Here is a 14,955-nt window from a genome sequence, read left to right as displayed (position 1 = left end):
TCATTGAGACTCGCTTTAGCTAAACTATTCAAGATAGCGCCGTTTAAAGAACGAGGGTAAGCACGACGTAAAAAAAAAAAAAAAAAAAAAAAAAAAGAGGTGCAACACGAGGACTTCCCAGGAGGTCACGCATCCTAGTACTACTCTCGCCCAAGCACGCTTAACTGCGGAGTTCTGATGGGATCCGGTGAATTAGTGCTGGTATAATCGCACCTATTAAAATATGCGCACATAATTATCATATGCATGTCTCGCGACGTAGGGTAAGTCGAGTTGCAAATCCCTGCGGGGCCCGTGGGAGCTTGCCTAAAATCAGGTCATTGAGACTCGCTTTAACTAAACTGTGCAAGATAGCGCCGTTTAAAGAACGAGGGTAAGCACGACGTAAAAAAAAAAAAAAAAAAAAAAAAAAAAAAAAAAGAGGTGCAACACGAGGACTTCCCAGGAGGTCACCCATACTAGTACTACTCTCGCCCAAGCACGCTTAACTGCGGAGTTCTGATGGGATCCGGTGCATTAGTGCTAGTATGATCGCACCTATTATAATATGCGCACATAATTATCATATGCATGTCTTGCGACGTAGGGTAAGTCGAGCTGCGAATCCCTGCGGGGCCCGTGCGAGCTTGCCTAAAATGAGGTCATAGAGACTCGCTTTAGCTAAACTATTCAAGATAGCGCCGTTTAAAGAACGAGGGTAAGCACGACGTAAAAAAAAAAAAAAAAAAAAAAAAAGGTGCAACACGAGGACTTCCCAGGAGGTCACCCATCCTAGTACTACTCTCGCCCAAGCACGCTTAACTGCGGAGTTCTGATGGGATCCGGTGCATTAGTGCTGGTATGATCGCACCTATTAAAATATGCGCACATAATTATCATATGCATGTCTCGCGACGTAGGGTAAGTCGAGCTGCAAATCCCTGCAGGGCCCGTGCGAGCTTGCCTAAAATGAGGTCATTGAGACTCGCTTTAGCTAAACTATTCAAGATAGCGCCGTTTAAAGAACGAGGGTAAGCACGACGTAAAAAAAAAAAAAAAAAAAAAAAAAAAAAAAAAAAAGGTGCAACACGAGGACTTCCCAGGAGGTCACCCATCCTAGTACTACTCTCGCCCAAGCACGCTTAACTGCGGAGTTCTGATGGGATCCGGTGAATTAGTGCTGGTATGATCGCACCTATTAAAATATGCGCACATAATTATCATATGCATGTCTCGCGACGTAGGGTAAGTCGAGTTGCAAATCCCTGCGGGGCCCGTGGGTGCTTGCCTAAAATCAGGTCATTGAGACTCGCTTTAACTAAACTGTGCAAGATAGCGCCGTTTAAAGAACGAGGGTAAGCACGACGTAAAAAAAAAAAAAAAAAAAAAGAGGTGCAACACGAGGACTTCCCAGGAGGTCACCCATCCTAGTACTACTCTCGCCCAAGCACGCTTAACTGCGGAGTTCTGATGGGATCCGGTGCATTAGTGCTGGTATAATCGCACCTATTATAATATGCGCACATAATTATCATATGCATGTCTTGCGACGTAGGGTAAGTCGAGCTGCGAATCCCTGCGGGGCCCGTGCGAGCTTGCCTAAAATGAGGTCATTGAGACTCGCTTTAGCTAAACTATTCAAGATAGCGCCGTTTAAAGAACGAGGGTAAGCACGACGTAAAAAAAAAAAAAAAAAAAAAAAAAAAAAAAAAAAAAAAAAAGAGGTGCAACACGAGGACTTCCCAGGAAGGGAGGTCACCCATCCTAGTACTACTCTCGCCCAAGCACGCTTAACTGCGGAGTTCTGATGGGATCCGGTGAATTAGTGCTGGTATGATCGCACCTATTAAAATATGCGCACATAATTATCATATGCATGTCTCGCGACGTAGGGTAAGTCGAGTTGCAAATCCCTGCGGGGCCCGTGGGAGCTTGCCTAAAATCAGGTTATTGAGACTCGCTTTAACTAAACTGTGCAAGATAACGCCGTTTAAAGAACGAGGGTAAGCACGACGGAAAAAAAAAAAAAAAAAAAAAAAAAAGGTGCAACACGAGGACTTCCCAGGAGGTCACCCATCCTAGTACTACTCTCGCCCAAGCACGCTTAACTGCGGAGTTCTGATGGGATCCGGCGCATTAGTGCTGGTATGATCGCACCTTTTATAATATGCGCACATAATTATCATATGCGTGTCTTGCGACGTAGGGTAAGTCGAGCTGCGAGTCCCTGCGGGGACCGTGCGAGCTTGCCTAAAATCATGTAATTGAGACTCGCTTTAGCTAAACTATTCAAGATAGCGCCGTTTAAAGAACGAGGGCAAGCACGACGTAAAAAAAAAAAAAAAAAAAAAAAAAGAGGTGCAACACGAGGACTTCCCAGGAGGTCACCCATCCTAGTACTACTCTCGCCCAAGCACGCTTAACTGCGGAGTTCTGATGGGATCCGGTGAATTAGTGCTGGTATGATCGCACCTATTAAAATATGCGCACATAATTATCATATATATGCATGTCTCGCGACGTAGGGTAAGTCGAGTTGCAAATCCCTGCGGGGCCCGTGCGAGCTTGCCTAAAATCAGGTCATTGAGACTCGCTTTAACTAAACTGTGCAAGATAGCGCCGTTTAAAGAACGAGGGTAAGCACGACGTAAAAAAAAAAAAAAAAAAATAGGTGCAACACGAGGACTTCCCAGGAGGTCACCCATCCTAGTACTACTCTCGCCCAAGCACGCTTAACCGCGGAGTTCTGATGGGATCCGTTGCATTAGTGCTGGTATGATCGCACCTATTATAATATGCGCACATAATTATCATATGCATGTCTCGCGACGTAGGGTAAGTCGAGTTGCAAATCCCTGCGGGGCCCGTGGGAGCTTGCCTAAAATCAGGTCATTGAGACTCGCTTTAACTAAACTGTGCAAGATAGCGCCGTTTAAAGAACGAGGGTAAGCAAGACGTAAAAAAAAAAAAAAAAAAAAAAAGAGGTGCAACACGAGGACTTCCCAGGAGGTCACCCATCCTAGTACTACTCTCGCCCAAGCACGCTTAACTGCGGAGTTCTGATGGGATCCGGTGCATTAGTGCTGGTATGATCGCACCTATTATAATATGCGCACATAATTATCATATGCATGTCTTGCGACGTAGGGTAAGTCGAGCTGCGAATCCCTGCGGGGCCCGTGCGAGCTTGCCTAAAATGAGGTCATTGAGACTCGCTTTAGCTAAACTATTCAAGATAGCGCCGTTTAAAGAACGAGGGTAAGCACGACGTAAAAAAAAAAAAAAAAAAAAAAAAAAGAGGTGCAACACGAGGACTTCCCAGGAGGTCACGCATCCTAGTACTACTCTCGCCCAAGCACGCTTAACTGCGGAGTTCTGATGGGATCCGGTGAATTAGTGCTGGTATAATCGCACCTATTAAAATATGCGCACATAATTATCATATGCATGTCTCGCGACGTAGGGTAAGTCGAGTTGCAAATCCCTGCGGGGCCCGTGGGAGCTTGCCTAAAATCAGGTCATTGAGACTCGCTTTAACTAAACTGTGCAAGATAGCGCCGTTTAAAGAACGAGGGTAAGCACGACGTAATAAAAAAAAAAAAAAAAAAAAAAAAAAAAAAAAAAGAGGTGCAACACGAGGACTTCCCAGGAGGTCACCCATACTAGTACTACTCTCGCCCAAGCACGCTTAACTGCGGAGTTCTAATGGGATCCGGTGCATTAGTGCTAGTATGATCGCACCTATTATAATATGCGCACATAATTATCATATGCATGTCTTGCGACGTAGGGTAAGTCGAGCTGCGAATCCCTGCGGGGCCCGTGCGAGCTTGCCTAAAATGAGGTCATAGAGACTCGCTTTAGCTAAACTATTCAAGATAGCGCCGTTTAAAGAACGAGGGTAAGCACGACGTAAAAAAAAAAAAAAAAAAAAAAAGGTGCAATACGAGGACTTCCCAGGAGGTCACCCATCCTAGTACTACTCTCGCCCAAGCACGCTTAACTGCGGAGTTCTGATGGGATCCGGTGCATTAGTGCTGGTATGATCGCACCTATTAAAATATGCGCACATAATTATCATATGCATGTCTCGCGACGTAGGGTAAGTCGAGCTGCAAATCCCTGCAGGGCCCGTGCGAGCTTGCCTAAAATGAGGTCATTGAGACTCGCTTTAGCTAAACTATTCAAGATAGCGCCGTTTAAAGAACGAGGGTAAGCACGACGTAAAATAAAAAAAAAAAAAAAAAAAAAAAAAAAGGTGCAACACGAGGACTTCCCAGGAGGTCACCCATCCTAGTACTACTCTCGCCCAAGCACGCTTAACTGCGGAGTTCTGATGGGATCCGGTGAATTAGTGCTGGTATGATCGCACCTATTAAAATATGCGCACATAATTATCATATGCATGTCTCGCGACGTAGGGTAAGTCGAGTTGCAAATCCCTGCGGGGCCCGTGGGAGCTTGCCTAAAATCAGGTCATTGAGACTCGCTTTAACTAAACTGTGCAAGATAGCGCCGTTTAAAGAACGAGGGTAAGCACGACGTAAAAAAAAAAAAAAAAAAAAAAAGAGGTGCAACACGAGGACTTCCCAGGAGGTCACGCATCCTAGTACTACTCTCGCCCAAGCACGCTTAACTGCGGAGTTCTGATGGGATCCGGTGAATTAGTGCTGGTATAATCGCACCTATTAAAATATGCGCACATAATTATCATATGCATGTCTCGCGACGTAGTGTAAGTCGAGTTGCAAATCCCTGCGGGGCCCGTGGGAGCTTGCCTAAAATCAGGTCATTGAGACTCGCTTTAACTAAACTGTGCAAGATAGCGCCGTTTAAAGAACGAGGGTAAGCACGACGTAAAAAAAAAAAAAAAAAGAGGTGCAACACGAGGACTTCCCAGGAGGTCACCCATACTAGTACTACTCTCGCCCAAGCACGCTTAACTGCGGAGTTCTGATGGGATCCGGTGCATTAGTGCTGGTATGATCGCACCTATTATAATATGCGCACATAATTTTCATATGCATGTCTTGCGACGTAGGGTAAGTTGAGCTGCGAATCCCTGCGGGGCCCGTGCGAGCTTGCCTAAAATGAGGTCATAGAGACTCGCTTTAGCTAAACTATTCAAGATAGCGCCGTTTAAAGAACGAGGGTAAGCACGACGTAAAAAAAAAAAAAAAAAAAAAAAAAGGTGCAACACGAGGACTTCCCAGGAGGTCACCTATCCTAGTACTACTCTCGCCCAAGCACGCTTAACTGCGGAGTTCTGATGGGATCCGGTGCATTAGTGCTGGTATGATCGCACCTATTAAAATATGCGCACATAATTATCATATGCATGTCTCGCGACGTAGGGTAAGTCGAGCTGCAAATCCCTGCAGGGCCCGTGCGAGCTTGCCTAAAATGAGGTCATTGAGACTCGCTTTAGCTAAACTATTCAAGATAGCGCCGTTTAAAGAACGAGGGTAAGCACGACGTAAAAAAAAAAAAAAAAAAAAAAAAAAAAAAAAAGGTGCAACACGAGGACTTCCCAGAAGGTCACCCATCCTAGTACTACTCTCGCCCAAGCACGCTTAACTGCGGAGTTCTGATGGGATCCGGTGAATTAGTGCTGGTATGATCGCACCTATTAAAATATGCGCACATAATTATCATATGCATGTCTCGCGACGTAGGGTAAGTCGAGTTGCAAATCCCTGCGGGGCCCGTGGGAGCTTGCCTAAAATCAGGTCATTGAGACTCGCTTTAACTAAACTGTGCAAGATAGCGCCGTTTAAAGAACGAGGGTAAGCAAGACGTAAAAAAAAAAAAAAAAAAAAAAAGAGGTGCAACACGAGGACTTCCCAGGAGGTCACCCATCCTAGTACTACTCTCGCCCAAGCACGCTTAACTGCGGAGTTCTGATGGGATCCGGTGCATTAGTGCTGGTATGATCGCACCTATTATAATATGCGCACATAATTATCATATGCATGTCTTGCGACGTAGGGTAAGTCGAGCTGCGAATCCCTGCGGGGCCCGTGCGAGCTTGCCTAAAATGAGGTCATTGAGACTCGCTTTAGCTAAACTATTCAAGATAGCGCCGTTTAAAGAACGAGGGTAAGCACGACGTAAAAAAAAAAAAAAAAAAAAAAAAAGGTGCAACACGAGGACTTCCCAGGAGGTCACCCATCCTAGTACTACTCTCGCCCAAGCACGCTTAACTGCGGAGTTCTGATGGGATCCGGTGCATTAGTGCTGGTATGATCGCACCTATTAAAATATGCGCACATAATTATCATATGCATGTCTCGCGACGTAGGGTAAGTCGAGCTGCAAATCCCTGCAGGGCCCGTGCGAGCTTGCCTAAAATGAGGTCATTGAGACTCGCTTTAGCTAAACTATTCAAGATAGCGCCGTTTAAAGAACGAGGGTAAGCACGACGTAAAAAAAAAAAAAAAAAAAAAAAAAAAAAAAAAAAAGGTGCAACACGAGGACTTCCCAGGAGGTCACCCATCCTAGTACTACTCTCGCCCAAGCACGCTTAACTGCGGAGTTCTGATGGGATCCGGTGAATTAGTGCTGGTATGATCGCACCTATTAAAATATGCGCACATAATTATCATATGCATGTCTCGCGACGTAGGGTAAGTCGAGTTGCAAATCCCTGCGGGGCCCGTGGGTGCTTGCCTAAAATCAGGTCATTGAGACTCGCTTTAACTAAACTGTGCAAGATAGCGCCGTTTAAAGAACGAGGGTAAGCACGACGTAAAAAAAAAAAAAAAAAAAAAAGAGGTGCAACACGAGGACTTCCCAGGAGGTCACCCATCCTAGTACTACTCTCGCCCAAGCACGCTTAACTGCGGAGTTCTGATGGGATCCGGTGCATTAGTGCTGGTATGATCGCACCTATTATAATATGCGCACATAATTATCATATGCATGTCTTGCGACGTAGGGTAAGTCGAGCTGCGAATCCCTGCGGGGCCCGTGCGAGCTTGCCTAAAATGAGGTCATTGAGACTCGCTTTAGCTAAACTATTCAAGATAGCGCCGTTTAAAGAACGAGGGTAAGCACGACGTAAAAAAAAAAAAAAAAAAAAAAAAAAAAAAAAAAAAAAAAAAAAAGAGGTGCAACACGAGGACTTCCCAGGAAGGGAGGTCACCCATCCTAGTACTACTCTCGCCCAAGCACGCTTAACTGCGGAGTTCTGATGGGATCCGGTGAATTAGTGCTGGTATGATCGCACCTATTAAAATATGCGCACATAATTATCATATGCATGTCTCGCGACGTAGGGTAAGTCGAGTTGCAAATCCCTGCGGGGCCCGTGGGAGCTTGCCTAAAATCAGGTTATTGAGACTCGCTTTAACTAAACTGTGCAAGATAACGCCGTTTAAAGAACGAGGGTAAGCACGACGGAAAAAAAAAAAAAAAAAAAAAAAAAAGGTGCAACACGAGGACTTCCCAGGAGGTCACCCATCCTAGTACTACTCTCGCCCAAGCACGCTTAACTGCGGAGTTCTGATGGGATCCGGCGCATTAGTGCTGGTATGATCGCACCTTTTATAATATGCGCACATAATTATCATATGCGTGTCTTGCGACGTAGGGTAAGTCGAGCTGCGAGTCCCTGCGGGGACCGTGCGAGCTTGCCTAAAATCATGTAATTGAGACTCGCTTTAGCTAAACTATTCAAGATAGCGCCGTTTAAAGAACGAGGGCAAGCACGACGTAAAAAAAAAAAAAAAAAAAAAAAAAGAGGTGCAACACGAGGACTTCCCAGGAGGTCACCCATCCTAGTACTACTCTCGCCCAAGCACGCTTAACTGCGGAGTTCTGATGGGATCCGGTGAATTAGTGCTGGTATGATCGCACCTATTAAAATATGCGCACATAATTATCATATATATGCATGTCTCGCGACGTAGGGTAAGTCGAGTTGCAAATCCCTGCGGGGCCCGTGCGAGCTTGCCTAAAATCAGGTCATTGAGACTCGCTTTAACTAAACTGTGCAAGATAGCGCCGTTTAAAGAACGAGGGTAAGCACGACGTAAAAAAAAAAAAAAAAAAATAGGTGCAACACGAGGACTTCCCAGGAGGTCACCCATCCTAGTACTACTCTCGCCCAAGCACGCTTAACCGCGGAGTTCTGATGGGATCCGTTGCATTAGTGCTGGTATGATCGCACCTATTATAATATGCGCACATAATTATCATATGCATGTCTCGCGACGTAGGGTAAGTCGAGTTGCAAATCCCTGCGGGGCCCGTGGGAGCTTGCCTAAAATCAGGTCATTGAGACTCGCTTTAACTAAACTGTGCAAGATAGCGCCGTTTAAAGAACGAGGGTAAGCAAGACGTAAAAAAAAAAAAAAAAAAAAAAAGAGGTGCAACACGAGGACTTCCCAGGAGGTCACCCATCCTAGTACTACTCTCGCCCAAGCACGCTTAACTGCGGAGTTCTGATGGGATCCGGTGCATTAGTGCTGGTATGATCGCACCTATTATAATATGCGCACATAATTATCATATGCATGTCTTGCGACGTAGGGTAAGTCGAGCTGCGAATCCCTGCGGGGCCCGTGCGAGCTTGCCTAAAATGAGGTCATTGAGACTCGCTTTAGCTAAACTATTCAAGATAGCGCCGTTTAAAGAACGAGGGTAAGCACGACGTAAAAAAAAAAAAAAAAAAAAAAAAAAAGAGGTGCAACACGAGGACTTCCCAGGAGGTCACGCATCCTAGTACTACTCTCGCCCAAGCACGCTTAACTGCGGAGTTCTGATGGGATCCGGTGAATTAGTGCTGGTATAATCGCACCTATTAAAATATGCGCACATAATTATCATATGCATGTCTCGCGACGTAGGGTAAGTCGAGTTGCAAATCCCTGCGGGGCCCGTGGGAGCTTGCCTAAAATCAGGTCATTGAGACTCGCTTTAACTAAACTGTGCAAGATAGCGCCGTTTAAAGAACGAGGGTAAGCACGACGTAATAAAAAAAAAAAAAAAAAAAAAAAAAAAAAAAAAAAAAGAGGTGCAACACGAGGACTTCCCAGGAGGTCACCCATACTAGTACTACTCTCGCCCAAGCACGCTTAACTGCGGAGTTCTGATGGGATCCGGTGCATTAGTGCTAGTATGATCGCACCTATTATAATATGCGCACATAATTATCATATGCATGTCTTGCGACGTAGGGTAAGTCGAGCTGCGAATCCCTGCGGGGCCCGTGCGAGCTTGCCTAAAATGAGGTCATAGAGACTCGCTTTAGCTAAACTATTCAAGATAGCGCCGTTTAAAGAACGAGGGTAAGCACGACGTAAAAAAAAAAAAAAAAAAAAAAAGGTGCAATACGAGGACTTCCCAGGAGGTCACCCATCCTAGTACTACTCTCGCCCAAGCACGCTTAACTGCGGAGTTCTGATGGGATCCGGTGCATTAGTGCTGGTATGATCGCACCTATTAAAATATGCGCACATAATTATCATATGCATGTCTCGCGACGTAGGGTAAGTCGAGCTGCAAATCCCTGCAGGGCCCGTGCGAGCTTGCCTAAAATGAGGTCATTGAGACTCGCTTTAGCTAAACAATTCAAGATAGCGCCGTTTAAAGAACGAGGGTAAGCACGACGTAAAATAAAAAAAAAAAAAAAAAAAAAAAAAAGGTGCAACACGAGGACTTCCCAGGAGGTCACCCATCCTAGTACTACTCTCGCCCAAGCACGCTTAACTGCGGAGTTCTGATGGGATCCGGTGAATTAGTGCTGGTATGATCGCACCTATTAAAATATGCGCACATAATTATCATATGCATGTCTCGCGACGTAGGGTAAGTCGAGTTGCAAATCCCTGCGGGGCCCGTGGGAGCTTGCCTAAAATCAGGTCATTGAGACTCGCTTTAACTAAACTGTGCAAGATAGCGCCGTTTAAAGAACGAGGGTAAGCACGACGTAAAAAAAAAAAAAAAAAAAAAAAAGAGGTGCAACACGAGGACTTCCCAGGAGGTCACGCATCCTAGTACTACTCTCGCCCAAGCACGCTTAACTGCGGAGTTCTGATGGGATCCGGTGAATTAGTGCTGGTATAATCGCACCTATTAAAATATGCGCACATAATTATCATATGCATGTCTCGCGACGTAGTGTAAGTCGAGTTGCAAATCCCTGCGGGGCCCGTGGGAGCTTGCCTAAAATCAGGTCATTGAGACTCGCTTTAACTAAACTGTGCAAGATAGCGCCGTTTAAAGAACGAGGGTAAGCACGACGTAAAAAAAAAAAAAAAAAGAGGTGCAACACGAGGACTTCCCAGGAGGTCACCCATACTAGTACTACTCTCGCCCAAGCACGCTTAACTGCGGAGTTCTGATGGGATCCGGTGCATTAGTGCTGGTATGATCGCACCTATTATAATATGCGCACATAATTTTCATATGCATGTCTTGCGACGTAGGGTAAGTTGAGCTGCGAATCCCTGCGGGGCCCGTGCGAGCTTGCCTAAAATGAGGTCATAGAGACTCGCTTTAGCTAAACTATTCAAGATAGCGCCGTTTAAAGAACGAGGGTAAGCACGACGTAAAAAAAAAAAAAAAAAAAAAAAAAAAGGTGCAACACGAGGACTTCCCAGGAGGTCACCTATCCTAGTACTACTCTCGCCCAAGCACGCTTAACTGCGGAGTTCTGATGGGATCCGGTGCATTAGTGCTGGTATGATCGCACCTATTAAAATATGCGCACATAATTATCATATGCATGTCTCGCGACGTAGGGTAAGTCGAGCTGCAAATCCCTGCAGGGCCCGTGCGAGCTTGCCTAAAATGAGGTCATTGAGACTCGCTTTAGCTAAACTATTCAAGATAGCGCCGTTTAAAGAACGAGGGTAAGCACGACGTAAAAAAAAAAAAAAAAAAAAAAAAAAAAAAAAGGTGCAACACGAGGACTTCCCAGAAGGTCACCCATCCTAGTACTACTCTCGCCCAAGCACGCTTAACTGCGGAGTTCTGATGGGATCCGGTGAATTAGTGCTGGTATGATCGCACCTATTAAAATATGCGCACATAATTATCATATGCATGTCTCGCGACGTAGGGTAAGTCGAGTTGCAAATCCCTGCGGGGCCCGTGGGAGCTTGCCTAAAATCAGGTCATTGAGACTCGCTTTAACTAAACTGTGCAAGATAGCGCCGTTTAAAGAACGAGGGTAAGCAAGACGTAAAAAAAAAAAAAAAAAAAAAAAGAGGTGCAACACGAGGACTTCCCAGGAGGTCACCCATCCTAGTACTACTCTCGCCCAAGCACGCTTAACTGCGGAGTTCTGATGGGATCCGGTGCATTAGTGCTGGTATGATCGCACCTATTATAATATGCGCACATAATTATCATATGCATGTCTTGCGACGTAGGGTAAGTCGAGCTGCGAATCCCTGCGGGGCCCGTGCGAGCTTGCCTAAAATGAGGTCATTGAGACTCGCTTTAGCTAAACTATTCAAGATAGCGCCGTTTAAAGAACGAGGGTAAGCACGACGTAAAAAAAAAAAAAAAAAAAAAAAAAAAAAAAAAAAAAAAAAAAAAAAAAAAAAAAAAAAAAGGTGCAACACGAGGACTTCCCAGGAGATCACCCATCCTAGTACTACTCTCGCCCAAGCACGCTTAACTGCGGAGTTCTGATGGGATCCGGTGAATTAGTGCTGGTATGATCGCACCTATTAAAATATGTGCACATAATTATCATATGCATGTCTCGCGACGTAGGGTAAGTCGAGCTGCGAATCCCTGCGGGGCCCGTGCGAGCTTGCCTAAAATCAGGTCATTGAGACTCGCTTTAACTAAACTGTGCAAGATAGCGCCGTTTAAAGAACGAAGGTAAGCACGACGTAAAAAAAAAAAAAAAAATAGGTGCAACACGAGGACTTCCCAGGAGGTCACCCATCCTAATACTACTCTCGCCCAAGCACGCTTAACTGCGGAGTTCTGATGGGATCCGGTGCATTAGTGCTGGTATGATCACACCTATTAAAATATGCGCACATAATTATCATATGCATGTCTCGCGACGTAGGGTAAGTCGAGCTGCGAATCCCTGCGGGGCCCGTGCGAACTTGCCTAAAATGAGGTCATTGAGACTCGCTTTAGCTAAACTATTCAAGATAGCGCCGTTTAAAGAACGAGGGTAAGAACGACGTAAAAAAAAAAAAAAAAAAAAAAAAGGTGCAACACGAGGACTTCCCAGGAGGTCACCCATCCTAGTACTACTCTCGCCCAAGCACGCTTAACTGCGGAGTTCTGATGGGATCCGGTGCATTAGTGCTGGTATGATCGCACCTATTAAAATATGCGCACATAATTATCATATGCATGTCTTGCGACGTAGGGTAAGTCGAGCTGCGAATCCCTGCGGGGCCCGTGCGAGCTTGCCTAAAATGAGGTCATTGAGACTCGCTTTAGCTAAACTATTCAAGATAGCGCCGTTTAAAGAACGAGGGTAAGCACGACGTAAAAAAAAAAAAAAAAAAAAAAAAAAAAAAAAAAAAAAAAAAAAAAAAAAGGTGCAACACGAGGACTTCCCAGGAGGTCACCCATCCTAGTACTACTCTCGCCCAAGCACGCTTAACTGCGGAGTTCTGATGGGATCCGGTGAATTAGTGCTGGTATGATCGCACCTATTAAAATATGCGCACATAATTATCATATGCATGTCTCGCGACGTAGGGTAAGTCGAGTTGCAAATCCCTGCGGGGCCCGTGGGAGCTTGCCTAAAATCAGGTCATTGAGACTCGCTTTAACTAAACTGTGCAAGATAGCGCCGTTTAAAGAACGAGGGTAAGCACGACGTAAAAAAAAAAAAAAAAAAAAAAAAAGAGGTGCAACACGAGGACTTCCCAGGAGGTCACCCATCCTAGTACTACTCTCGCCCAAGCACGCTTAACTGCGGAGTTCTGATGGGATCCGGTGCATTAGTGCTGGTATGATCGCACCTATTATAATATGCGCACATAATTATCATATGCATGTCTTGCGACGTAGGGTAAGTCGAGCTGCGAATCCCTGCGGGGCCCGTGCGAGCTTGCCTAAAATGAGGTCATTGAGACTCGCTTTAGCTAAACTATTCAAGATTGCGCCGTTTAAAGAACGAGGGTAAGCACGACGTAAAAAAAAAAAAAAAAAAAAAAAAAAAAAAAAAAAAAAAAAAAAAAAAAAAAGAGGTGCAACACGAGGACTTCCCAGGAAGGGAGGTCACCCATCCTAGTACTACTCTCGCCCAAGCACGCTTAACTGCGGAGTTCTGATGGGATCCGGTGAATTAGTGCTGGTATGATCGCACCTATTAAAATATGCGCACATAATTATCATATGCATGTCTCGCGACGTAGGGTAAGTCGAGTTGCAAATCCCTGCGGGGCCCGTGGGTGCTTGCCTAAAATCAGGTCATTGAGACTCGCTTTAACTAAACTGTGCAAGATAGCGCCGTTTAAAGAACGAGGGTAAGCACGACGTAAAAAAAAAAAAAAAAAAAAAAGAGGTGCAACACGAGGACTTCCCAGGAGGTCACCCATCCTAGTACTACTCTCGCCCAAGCACGCTTAACTGCGGAGTTCTGATGGGATCCGGTGCATTAGTGCTGGTATGATCGCACCTATTATAATATGCGCACATAATTATCATATGCATGTCTTGCGACGTAGGGTAAGTCGAGCTGCGAATCCCTGCGGGGCCCGTGCGAGCTTGCCTAAAATGAGGTCATTGAGACTCGCTTTAGCTAAACTATTCAAGATAGCGCCGTTTAAAGAACGAGGGTAAGCACGACGTAAAAAAAAAAAAAAAAAAAAAAAAAAAAAAAAAAAAAAAAAAAAGAGGTGCAACACGAGGACTTCCCAGGAGGTCACCCATCCTAGTACTACTCTCGCCCAAGCACGCTTAACTGCGGAGTTCTGATGGGATCCGGTGAATTAGTGCTGGTATGATCGCACCTATTAAAATATGCGCACATAATTATCATATGCATGTCTCGCGACGTAGGGTAAGTCGAGTTGCAAATCCCTGCGGGGCCCGTGGGAGCTTGCCTAAAATCAGGTCATTGAGACTCGCTTTAACTAAACTGTGCAAGATAGCGCCGTTTAAAGAACGAGGGTAAGCACGACGTAAAAAAAAAAAAAAAAAAAAAAAAAAAAAAAAAAAAAAAAAAAAAAAAAAAAAAAAAAAAGAGGTGCAACACGAGGACTTCCCAGGAGGTCACCCATCCTAGTACTACTCTCGCCCAAGCACGCTTAATTGCGGAGTTCTGATGGGATCCGGTGCATTAGTGCTGGTATGATCGCACCTTTTATAATATGTGCACATAATTATCATATGCATGTCTTGCGACGTAGGGTAAGTCGAGCTGCGAATCCCTGCGGGGACCGTGCGAGCTTGCCTAAAATCAGGTAATTGAGACTCGCTTTAGCTAAACTATTCAAGATAGCGCCGTTTAAAGAACGAGGGCAAGCACGACGTAAAAAAAAAAAAAAAAAAAAAAAAAAAAAAAAAAAAAAAAAAAAAAAAAAAAAAAAGAGGTGCAACACGAGGACTTCCCAGGAGGTCACCCATCCTTGTACTACTCTCACCCAAGCACGCTTAACTGCGGAGTTCTGATGGGATCCGTTGCATTAGTGCTGGTATGATCGCACCTATTATAATATGCGCACATAATTATCATATGCATGTCTTGCGACGTAGGGTAAGTCGAGCTGCGAATCCCTGCGGGGCCCGTGCGAGCTTGCCTAAAATCAGGTCATTGAGACTCGCTTTAGCTAAACTATTCAAGATAGCGCCGTTTAAAGAACGAGGGTAAGCACGACGTAAAAAAAAAAAAAAAAAAAAAAAAAAAAAAAAAGAGGTGCAACACGAGGACTTCCCAGGAAGTCACACATCCTAGTACTACTCTTGCCCAAGCACGCTTAACTGCGGAGTTCTGATGGGATCCGGTGCATTAGTGCTGGTATGATCGCACCTATTAAAATATGC

At 45.0% G+C, this 14,955-nt stretch overlaps 44 non-coding genes and 3 pseudogenes across 44 annotated transcripts; all 47 read right to left on the bottom strand.

Annotated features, from left to right (window-relative positions):
* Positions 1 to 96: 96 nt before the first annotated feature.
* LOC148557328 (5S ribosomal RNA) lies at positions 97 to 215 on the bottom strand. Its single transcript, XR_015891365.1, has one exon. It is a non-coding gene; the product is annotated as a 5S ribosomal RNA (ribosomal RNA).
* Positions 216 to 420: 205 nt separating this feature from the next.
* Positions 421 to 539, bottom strand: LOC148557327 (5S ribosomal RNA). The gene has a single exon (XR_015890202.1). It is a non-coding gene; the product is annotated as a 5S ribosomal RNA (ribosomal RNA).
* A 194-nt stretch (positions 540 to 733) lies between these two features.
* LOC148557326 (5S ribosomal RNA) lies at positions 734 to 852 on the bottom strand. The gene has a single exon (XR_015888576.1). It is a non-coding gene; the product is annotated as a 5S ribosomal RNA (ribosomal RNA).
* A 205-nt stretch (positions 853 to 1,057) lies between these two features.
* On the bottom strand, positions 1,058 to 1,176 carry LOC148557325 (5S ribosomal RNA). The gene has a single exon (XR_015889185.1). It is a non-coding gene; the product is annotated as a 5S ribosomal RNA (ribosomal RNA).
* Positions 1,177 to 1,368: 192 nt separating this feature from the next.
* On the bottom strand, positions 1,369 to 1,487 carry LOC148557324 (5S ribosomal RNA). The gene has a single exon (XR_015888863.1). It is a non-coding gene; the product is annotated as a 5S ribosomal RNA (ribosomal RNA).
* Positions 1,488 to 1,700: 213 nt separating this feature from the next.
* Positions 1,701 to 1,824, bottom strand: LOC148557323 (5S ribosomal RNA; annotated as a pseudogene).
* A 195-nt stretch (positions 1,825 to 2,019) lies between these two features.
* On the bottom strand, positions 2,020 to 2,138 carry LOC148557322 (5S ribosomal RNA). The gene has a single exon (XR_015889237.1). It is a non-coding gene; the product is annotated as a 5S ribosomal RNA (ribosomal RNA).
* Positions 2,139 to 2,334: 196 nt separating this feature from the next.
* On the bottom strand, positions 2,335 to 2,453 carry LOC148557321 (5S ribosomal RNA). Its single transcript, XR_015888955.1, has one exon. It is a non-coding gene; the product is annotated as a 5S ribosomal RNA (ribosomal RNA).
* A 194-nt stretch (positions 2,454 to 2,647) lies between these two features.
* LOC148557320 (5S ribosomal RNA) lies at positions 2,648 to 2,766 on the bottom strand. The gene has a single exon (XR_015891057.1). It is a non-coding gene; the product is annotated as a 5S ribosomal RNA (ribosomal RNA).
* Positions 2,767 to 2,960: 194 nt separating this feature from the next.
* On the bottom strand, positions 2,961 to 3,079 carry LOC148557319 (5S ribosomal RNA). Its single transcript, XR_015890018.1, has one exon. It is a non-coding gene; the product is annotated as a 5S ribosomal RNA (ribosomal RNA).
* Positions 3,080 to 3,276: 197 nt separating this feature from the next.
* LOC148557318 (5S ribosomal RNA) lies at positions 3,277 to 3,395 on the bottom strand. The gene has a single exon (XR_015891363.1). It is a non-coding gene; the product is annotated as a 5S ribosomal RNA (ribosomal RNA).
* Positions 3,396 to 3,603: 208 nt separating this feature from the next.
* On the bottom strand, positions 3,604 to 3,722 carry LOC148557317 (5S ribosomal RNA). The gene has a single exon (XR_015890514.1). It is a non-coding gene; the product is annotated as a 5S ribosomal RNA (ribosomal RNA).
* Positions 3,723 to 3,914: 192 nt separating this feature from the next.
* Positions 3,915 to 4,033, bottom strand: LOC148557316 (5S ribosomal RNA). Its single transcript, XR_015889640.1, has one exon. It is a non-coding gene; the product is annotated as a 5S ribosomal RNA (ribosomal RNA).
* Positions 4,034 to 4,234: 201 nt separating this feature from the next.
* Positions 4,235 to 4,353, bottom strand: LOC148557315 (5S ribosomal RNA). Its single transcript, XR_015889183.1, has one exon. It is a non-coding gene; the product is annotated as a 5S ribosomal RNA (ribosomal RNA).
* A 194-nt stretch (positions 4,354 to 4,547) lies between these two features.
* Positions 4,548 to 4,666, bottom strand: LOC148557314 (5S ribosomal RNA). The gene has a single exon (XR_015891362.1). It is a non-coding gene; the product is annotated as a 5S ribosomal RNA (ribosomal RNA).
* Positions 4,667 to 4,854: 188 nt separating this feature from the next.
* Positions 4,855 to 4,973, bottom strand: LOC148557313 (5S ribosomal RNA). The gene has a single exon (XR_015889303.1). It is a non-coding gene; the product is annotated as a 5S ribosomal RNA (ribosomal RNA).
* Positions 4,974 to 5,167: 194 nt separating this feature from the next.
* Positions 5,168 to 5,286, bottom strand: LOC148557312 (5S ribosomal RNA). Its single transcript, XR_015890063.1, has one exon. It is a non-coding gene; the product is annotated as a 5S ribosomal RNA (ribosomal RNA).
* Positions 5,287 to 5,488: 202 nt separating this feature from the next.
* On the bottom strand, positions 5,489 to 5,607 carry LOC148557311 (5S ribosomal RNA). Its single transcript, XR_015889467.1, has one exon. It is a non-coding gene; the product is annotated as a 5S ribosomal RNA (ribosomal RNA).
* Positions 5,608 to 5,801: 194 nt separating this feature from the next.
* Positions 5,802 to 5,920, bottom strand: LOC148557310 (5S ribosomal RNA). Its single transcript, XR_015890007.1, has one exon. It is a non-coding gene; the product is annotated as a 5S ribosomal RNA (ribosomal RNA).
* A 194-nt stretch (positions 5,921 to 6,114) lies between these two features.
* LOC148557309 (5S ribosomal RNA) lies at positions 6,115 to 6,233 on the bottom strand. The gene has a single exon (XR_015888575.1). It is a non-coding gene; the product is annotated as a 5S ribosomal RNA (ribosomal RNA).
* A 205-nt stretch (positions 6,234 to 6,438) lies between these two features.
* LOC148557308 (5S ribosomal RNA) lies at positions 6,439 to 6,557 on the bottom strand. Its single transcript, XR_015889182.1, has one exon. It is a non-coding gene; the product is annotated as a 5S ribosomal RNA (ribosomal RNA).
* A 193-nt stretch (positions 6,558 to 6,750) lies between these two features.
* On the bottom strand, positions 6,751 to 6,869 carry LOC148557307 (5S ribosomal RNA). Its single transcript, XR_015889995.1, has one exon. It is a non-coding gene; the product is annotated as a 5S ribosomal RNA (ribosomal RNA).
* A 216-nt stretch (positions 6,870 to 7,085) lies between these two features.
* LOC148557306 (5S ribosomal RNA) lies at positions 7,086 to 7,209 on the bottom strand (annotated as a pseudogene).
* A 195-nt stretch (positions 7,210 to 7,404) lies between these two features.
* Positions 7,405 to 7,523, bottom strand: LOC148557305 (5S ribosomal RNA). Its single transcript, XR_015889236.1, has one exon. It is a non-coding gene; the product is annotated as a 5S ribosomal RNA (ribosomal RNA).
* A 196-nt stretch (positions 7,524 to 7,719) lies between these two features.
* On the bottom strand, positions 7,720 to 7,838 carry LOC148557304 (5S ribosomal RNA). The gene has a single exon (XR_015888954.1). It is a non-coding gene; the product is annotated as a 5S ribosomal RNA (ribosomal RNA).
* A 194-nt stretch (positions 7,839 to 8,032) lies between these two features.
* On the bottom strand, positions 8,033 to 8,151 carry LOC148557303 (5S ribosomal RNA). Its single transcript, XR_015891056.1, has one exon. It is a non-coding gene; the product is annotated as a 5S ribosomal RNA (ribosomal RNA).
* A 194-nt stretch (positions 8,152 to 8,345) lies between these two features.
* LOC148557302 (5S ribosomal RNA) lies at positions 8,346 to 8,464 on the bottom strand. Its single transcript, XR_015889984.1, has one exon. It is a non-coding gene; the product is annotated as a 5S ribosomal RNA (ribosomal RNA).
* A 198-nt stretch (positions 8,465 to 8,662) lies between these two features.
* Positions 8,663 to 8,781, bottom strand: LOC148557301 (5S ribosomal RNA). Its single transcript, XR_015891361.1, has one exon. It is a non-coding gene; the product is annotated as a 5S ribosomal RNA (ribosomal RNA).
* A 211-nt stretch (positions 8,782 to 8,992) lies between these two features.
* Positions 8,993 to 9,111, bottom strand: LOC148557300 (5S ribosomal RNA). The gene has a single exon (XR_015890201.1). It is a non-coding gene; the product is annotated as a 5S ribosomal RNA (ribosomal RNA).
* Positions 9,112 to 9,303: 192 nt separating this feature from the next.
* LOC148557299 (5S ribosomal RNA) lies at positions 9,304 to 9,422 on the bottom strand. Its single transcript, XR_015889629.1, has one exon. It is a non-coding gene; the product is annotated as a 5S ribosomal RNA (ribosomal RNA).
* A 200-nt stretch (positions 9,423 to 9,622) lies between these two features.
* Positions 9,623 to 9,741, bottom strand: LOC148557298 (5S ribosomal RNA). The gene has a single exon (XR_015889181.1). It is a non-coding gene; the product is annotated as a 5S ribosomal RNA (ribosomal RNA).
* Positions 9,742 to 9,936: 195 nt separating this feature from the next.
* LOC148557297 (5S ribosomal RNA) lies at positions 9,937 to 10,055 on the bottom strand. The gene has a single exon (XR_015891360.1). It is a non-coding gene; the product is annotated as a 5S ribosomal RNA (ribosomal RNA).
* A 188-nt stretch (positions 10,056 to 10,243) lies between these two features.
* On the bottom strand, positions 10,244 to 10,362 carry LOC148557296 (5S ribosomal RNA). The gene has a single exon (XR_015889302.1). It is a non-coding gene; the product is annotated as a 5S ribosomal RNA (ribosomal RNA).
* A 196-nt stretch (positions 10,363 to 10,558) lies between these two features.
* On the bottom strand, positions 10,559 to 10,677 carry LOC148557295 (5S ribosomal RNA). The gene has a single exon (XR_015890061.1). It is a non-coding gene; the product is annotated as a 5S ribosomal RNA (ribosomal RNA).
* A 201-nt stretch (positions 10,678 to 10,878) lies between these two features.
* LOC148557294 (5S ribosomal RNA) lies at positions 10,879 to 10,997 on the bottom strand. The gene has a single exon (XR_015889466.1). It is a non-coding gene; the product is annotated as a 5S ribosomal RNA (ribosomal RNA).
* A 194-nt stretch (positions 10,998 to 11,191) lies between these two features.
* On the bottom strand, positions 11,192 to 11,310 carry LOC148557293 (5S ribosomal RNA). The gene has a single exon (XR_015889973.1). It is a non-coding gene; the product is annotated as a 5S ribosomal RNA (ribosomal RNA).
* A 230-nt stretch (positions 11,311 to 11,540) lies between these two features.
* On the bottom strand, positions 11,541 to 11,659 carry LOC148557292 (5S ribosomal RNA). The gene has a single exon (XR_015890281.1). It is a non-coding gene; the product is annotated as a 5S ribosomal RNA (ribosomal RNA).
* A 188-nt stretch (positions 11,660 to 11,847) lies between these two features.
* LOC148557291 (5S ribosomal RNA) lies at positions 11,848 to 11,966 on the bottom strand. The gene has a single exon (XR_015890157.1). It is a non-coding gene; the product is annotated as a 5S ribosomal RNA (ribosomal RNA).
* A 193-nt stretch (positions 11,967 to 12,159) lies between these two features.
* LOC148557290 (5S ribosomal RNA) lies at positions 12,160 to 12,278 on the bottom strand. The gene has a single exon (XR_015888573.1). It is a non-coding gene; the product is annotated as a 5S ribosomal RNA (ribosomal RNA).
* Positions 12,279 to 12,497: 219 nt separating this feature from the next.
* Positions 12,498 to 12,616, bottom strand: LOC148557289 (5S ribosomal RNA). Its single transcript, XR_015889180.1, has one exon. It is a non-coding gene; the product is annotated as a 5S ribosomal RNA (ribosomal RNA).
* A 196-nt stretch (positions 12,617 to 12,812) lies between these two features.
* Positions 12,813 to 12,931, bottom strand: LOC148557288 (5S ribosomal RNA). The gene has a single exon (XR_015889962.1). It is a non-coding gene; the product is annotated as a 5S ribosomal RNA (ribosomal RNA).
* Positions 12,932 to 13,154: 223 nt separating this feature from the next.
* On the bottom strand, positions 13,155 to 13,278 carry LOC148557287 (5S ribosomal RNA; annotated as a pseudogene).
* Positions 13,279 to 13,471: 193 nt separating this feature from the next.
* LOC148557286 (5S ribosomal RNA) lies at positions 13,472 to 13,590 on the bottom strand. Its single transcript, XR_015889951.1, has one exon. It is a non-coding gene; the product is annotated as a 5S ribosomal RNA (ribosomal RNA).
* A 215-nt stretch (positions 13,591 to 13,805) lies between these two features.
* LOC148557285 (5S ribosomal RNA) lies at positions 13,806 to 13,924 on the bottom strand. The gene has a single exon (XR_015888953.1). It is a non-coding gene; the product is annotated as a 5S ribosomal RNA (ribosomal RNA).
* A 231-nt stretch (positions 13,925 to 14,155) lies between these two features.
* On the bottom strand, positions 14,156 to 14,274 carry LOC148557284 (5S ribosomal RNA). Its single transcript, XR_015889974.1, has one exon. It is a non-coding gene; the product is annotated as a 5S ribosomal RNA (ribosomal RNA).
* A 227-nt stretch (positions 14,275 to 14,501) lies between these two features.
* LOC148557283 (5S ribosomal RNA) lies at positions 14,502 to 14,620 on the bottom strand. The gene has a single exon (XR_015891539.1). It is a non-coding gene; the product is annotated as a 5S ribosomal RNA (ribosomal RNA).
* A 204-nt stretch (positions 14,621 to 14,824) lies between these two features.
* On the bottom strand, positions 14,825 to 14,943 carry LOC148557282 (5S ribosomal RNA). Its single transcript, XR_015891783.1, has one exon. It is a non-coding gene; the product is annotated as a 5S ribosomal RNA (ribosomal RNA).
* Between the last annotated feature and the right edge of the window lie 12 nt (positions 14,944 to 14,955).

Source organism: Arachis ipaensis, chromosome B6, assembly GCF_059453495.1.
Source record: "Arachis ipaensis isolate K30076 ecotype BB chromosome B6, ASM5945349v1, whole genome shotgun sequence".
NCBI lineage: Eukaryota > Viridiplantae > Streptophyta > Magnoliopsida > Fabales > Fabaceae > Arachis > Arachis ipaensis.
This window is presented reverse-complemented; position numbering and strand designations above follow the sequence as displayed.